Source organism: Erythrolamprus reginae, chromosome 9, assembly GCF_031021105.1.
Source record: "Erythrolamprus reginae isolate rEryReg1 chromosome 9, rEryReg1.hap1, whole genome shotgun sequence".
In the NCBI taxonomy this organism is placed as follows: Eukaryota; Metazoa; Chordata; class Lepidosauria; order Squamata; family Dipsadidae; genus Erythrolamprus; species Erythrolamprus reginae.
In genome coordinates, this window is record NC_091958.1 from 23467428 (window position 1) to 23472728 (window position 5301).

The 5301-nt window shown below is 43.1% G+C and overlaps 1 protein-coding gene across 1 annotated transcript in view; it reads left to right on the top strand.

Moving 5' to 3' along the window:
- Positions 1–202, top strand: part of SMPD3 (sphingomyelin phosphodiesterase 3) — a 55730-nt gene extending 55528 nt beyond the window's left edge. Inside the window, exon 7 of the mRNA XM_070760475.1 lies at positions 1–202. This exon is cut by the window's left edge and continues 194 nt beyond it. The gene's annotated coding sequence lies outside the window, so the exon portion shown is untranslated.
- Positions 203–5301: the final 5099 nt, after the last annotated feature.

Consider the following 5301-nt stretch of genomic DNA (forward strand, 5'->3'; position numbering starts at 1 on the left):
TTGGTGCCCCTGCCCCCCTCATGCCTCCAAACCCCTCAGGACGGACCAGGCTGGTTTCCAATCGATTTTTCTACATTCAAAACCCACTTTGGAGGCTGTTGGAAAAGGAAACACAGAGGCGTATGTGAACATATGTGGGGAGTTGGATGAGAGGAAGGTCAACTCTTAATTGACAAGGGTCACAAGTTGCCCCAGCAACCAGGCAGGCCTATATTTCTATACTTTCACTGTGGACTTAAAGAAACCAAGATAGAAGTCCCAATTCCTTGGAATCGGTGCCATTCTTACTTAATCTACGTACACCCACATCCGCACATAGGCCCACCCACATATATATCTATATATAGAGATAGTAATATATATAGGTATATACGAATATATAGCACAATTTAGTTTATAATCAGTCTGTGTTTGTGCTTCTCCAGAAGTGAGTTTTTGCTTTATTTTTTTGGATATCCTTAAAATGCTAACTCTTCCTTTCTTTCTTTCTTTCTTTCTTTCTTTCTTTCTTTCTTCCTTCCTTCTTTTCTTCCTTCCTTCCTTTTTTCTTCCCTTCCTTCCTGCTTCCTTCCTTACCCCTTCCTTTTTATTTACTCCTTTCTTCCTTCCTTCCTTCCTTCCTTCCTTTTCTTTTTTCTTTTTCTTCCTTTCTTTCTCTTTCCTTTGTTCTCTCCCTCCCCTCTCTCAATTTTTTTAGCCTTGTAAAGTTGTAGCAGCATGCCTGGATTGGAAGCATGTGTTCACATTGCATGGCATCATTTTGAAATGAAATGGTTTGTAAAGGTGACCAGTGAGGTTGGAGGGTGGGTGGGGGTGGGTGGGGGGAAATTTACCACCCCAATGATGACTCAAAATCAAGAGGCCACATGAAAGTGTTTTAGAGCAGTGCTTCCCAACCTTGGCAACTTGAAGATATTGGGACTTCAACTCCCAGAATTCTGGGAGTGGAAGACCAACTGTCTTCAAGTTGCCAAGGTTGGGAGACACTGTTTTAGAGAGTGAACCCCTGTTCAGGTTCCTTGATGAACACTAAAAGGCAACCAGTTCCTGTTCAGTATAGAATAGAATAGAATAGAATTCTTTATTGGCCAAGTGTGATTGGACACACAAGGAATTTGTCTTTGGTGCAGATGCTCTCAGTGTACATAAAAGAAAAAGGTACATTTGTCAAGAATCATGAGGTACAACACTTAATGATTGTCAATAGGGGTCAAATAAGCAATCAGGAATCAATCAATATTAATATAAATCGTAAGGATACAAGCAACAAGGTTCAGTCATACAGCCATAAGTGGGAGGAGATGGGTGATAGGAACGATGAGAAGACTAATAGTAATTCAGCTTTGGTGAATCGTTTGACAGTGGTGAGGGACCTTGGATGTACGAAAAATGCAGAATCCCAATTTGTGTCTTAATGCACTTTTAAGAAGATAGTACCAACCAGGACTAATTGATTAATTAGACTAGTGTTTCCCAACCTTGACAACTTGAAGATATCTGGACTTCAACTCCCAGAATTCCCCAGCCAACTTTCGCTGACTGGGGAATTATGGGAGTTGAAGTCCAGATATCTTCAAGTTGCCAAGGTTGGGTAACACTGAATTAGACACACTGAAATGGCACTGGTTTCTTTGAAGATTGCAGGAGGGAAGGTTAGAGAGAGATGTACAAAGGTCTCCTGATCCAGCTGGTCTTTCTGAACTGATAGACTAAGCTTCTGATCTGAGGTCACTCCCTTCCCAGAGACCCTTTTTAAATTGAGGGAAGCAGATCTGAGAATGGTATTAAGCCAGTTTGGACAAACTGGTAGTGGAAATTTTGAGTAGTTCAGAGAACTGGCAAATACCACCTCTGGCCGGCCTTACCCTTCCTGCACCTACTATTCCGTTTTCTAATCCCTTGTTTTTTACCGCAGCTGATTCGCATGGCAGAGTGGATTGTCGCGCCTCAGCTGAGCTAAACAACAGCTCATCTCACCAGGGCTGACTGAGGGTGGTCTTCGAGTGCTGCAAACTCAAAAGAGAAAACCAATTCCCCCCCCCCCCCAAATTTCCTGTTTCTCCAACACTGGCAGGATACTGTGTATACCACAAGAGCACACCCCAGTCACTAGCGCCGATATTCATCTAATGGGCTAGAAACTTGATAATTTCCAACCAGGACTGCCAATGATCTTGCTTGTTTCGAATTATAATTATGATATTAAATAGGGGGACACACTGCTCCACAGATGATATATAACGTCATGAGCAGTACCTGTACCAATGGTAATTACAGCTATTTGCAAGTGGTGCATATTATCTTATATTCATTCTATTTGCCCAGACCCTATTGAACTGGAAGCTAGCATGACCCCAATGGCCTTTCCAGTGAAAAAATAAGCAGGCATCGATAAACTTGCCTTCCTATCTAGGATCACGTAGATTGGGTGGCTCTAATGCTTGCTGCTGAGAGTCTGGAAAGTGATGGTGGACTTTTGTTTCCTTGGGTGCTGAAAGAGAAGGCACACCCACTATCATGCATGTGCAAATGCCCACACCCATAATTCAATGCCTGGGAAGGGTGAAAACAGCTTCCCCCATCTCCTGGAGGCCCTCCGGAGGATGGGAAATGGTCTGTTTCCCAACTTCTGGTGGGTCTAGTAGGCTTGTGTTTTGCCCTACCCAAGCTCCAAAGGCTTCCCTGGAGCTGGGGGAGGGTAAAAAGGCCCTCCCCCACCCTACCAGCTCTCTGGAAGTCAAAAATGCCCTCCCAGAGCCTCTCTGCAAGCCAAAAATTAGCTGGTTGGCACACACATAATAATAATAATTTATTAGATTTGTATGCTGCCCCTCTCCAAAGACTTGAAGACATTCACTTTGGAGTTGAGCTAGGGCAACCGCTTGTGTGCCAGCAGATATGGCTGCTATGGGTTCGCCAGCACTGCTATATGAGTTCCTGTTTTCCAATGAGTTGTCTTCCAGTTGAGTTATGCTAATGTTTGTATTGGGTAGGAATTCTGGGAGTCATAGCCCAGTGCATCTGAAAGATAACTCAGTTGGGGAAGGGCACCTTAGAACAGGGGATCTCAACTTTTCTAATGCTGCGACCCCTTAATACAGTTCCTCATGTTGTGGTGACACACACCCCCCAATCAAAAGTCTGGCACTAATTCTCCCAACAGCATTAAGCTGATTGGCAGGAAGGTCAGAGGGACACCCCCCACTGTAAACGCCTGATTGGTCAGATTCCAAAAATACGTTCCAAGGCGCTAGAATAGAAGCTTTAGTTCCTACCACCATGGGAAATGTCTTTTCCCATGGTCTTAGATGACCCCTGTGAAATGGCCGTTTGACCTCCCAAAGGGGTCCCGACCCCCAGGTTGAGAACCACTGCCTTAGAAGAAAGGAATAATCTGCCAGGTAATAGAATAACAGATATAAACTTAGAAGAAACCTCTGCAGATCTTAAAATGGGGTGCCCAAATGTTGGGGTTTTGATAGATCTTGGTGTCAGTGGCACTATAGCCATAATTGTGGAAAGCTCTGACAACACCAGTCGCGTCTCCCCCAGCCTTTGCTCACCCCAAAAGGCGCATCCTCAAAAGGCAACAAGATGTTTTGCTTCTCATCCAAGATTATTCTTCAGTCCAGCTCAGAACGGAAGAAATGTTTGGGATGAGAAGCAAAGTATCCTCAAGGAAAAACAAAGCCCAGTTGCTTTTTAAGAAAGCATCTTTGGGACAACCATGACCTGGATCACTGAGAATCTTGATAGAACCAGCCTACGTATATTTTTTCTGCTCTGCCACACCTCCTTTACTGCATTAAGTAAGGAAGATCAGATACAGAAATCCAGAAAGGTCCAAGTTTGACAAACACTGGTGTAGTGGTTAGGGCATTAGATTAGAAACTGGGTGACTGTGAATTCTGGTCCCACCTTAGGCATGAAGACAGCTGAATGGCCTTGGGCCAGCCCTTCTTTCTCAACCCTAGGAAGGAGACAATGGCAAACTACTTCTGAAATCTTGACAAGAAAGCTGCAGGGAATTGTCCAGGGAGTTGCCTGGAGTCAACAGTGTTTTGAAGGGGCATGCATACACACACATGCACAAACACACACAACTGGTAGAGAACTTGTGAGAAAGGCTGGTTTATCTTCTGGTCAATGGATGTTTTGCAAATGGGCTTTCCTGCCAGATCATTTTGGAAGTCTATATCTTCCATATAAGGTGTCAAAATAGTTGTTGATCCCTAGCAGAGAAACATAGAGAATGCAGAAAGTTCTAAGTCAGGGGTTTCCAAACGTGGAAATTTTAAGACTTGTGGAAATTTGAAGATATGCCAGTTGGGAAAACGTGGGAATTGAAGTCCACAAGTCTTAATGTTGTTAAGTTTGGAGATCCCTGTTCTAAGAGGATACAACATAGGATTATAACATGTTTTTGCAGACTTCAAGCAAGCTAGAACTGATGGTATAGAAGTGTGCTTTTTCCTCAATTCTAGGGACTTTGCAAAGGGGGGAAAAGGTTGCAATTCAAGAGCTGTTCCAACCCTAAGAATCTACTCAGATCTTTCTTTATCTTGTCACTCTGACTCACATGAGAAAATTTGCAACTCAGACATTCCTCCACTCAGTTTATTGAATATACAAAACTGGTTAAAAAAGCTCAATCGGGCTGTGCTTGGAAAATCTCCCGAAACAAAAGTGACAGTTGTCTGCTGATGGCACTCTTCCACTCTGTTGGATGAAGGATGTCTGTCAAGAAGCCACCAAGCACATAAAAAATCCCCAGCCTGCATAAATGAGGATCATAAACGAGCAAAAATCCATTAAAATGGGCAGCCAAGAAAGATGCATAGAACTCTTTAGGATTCTGCTACCGTTTCATGGTGGCTAGATTTGGTGCAGCCCCCATCCTAATAAACGTCATGAAATCTTCTCCCAAAAGTTTTTTTTTTTCAAGAAGCACCTGGACTTTCTTCATTTTGTCCTTGAAGACGTTTCACTTCTCATCCAAGAAGCGTCTTGCGTTCTGAACTGAAGATGATCCCTGGATGAGAAGCCAAAATCTTTTCAAAGAAATAACAAAGTTCAATTGCCTCTTGAAAAAAGCACTTTTGGGGTAACCATGACTTGGATGACTAAGAATCTCCACAGATATCTTCATAAAATCTTGCTTATGGGAAAAATAAGAAGTGCCTAGCAAAGTTAAGCTTCTGTGACAATTGAAAAAAAAAATGGTAGACCTTTGAGAGAAGGGAAGGCTTCAGACGATCCCAACATATTTTTGCCTCTTTTCTTTTAACCTACCTTGCCTAT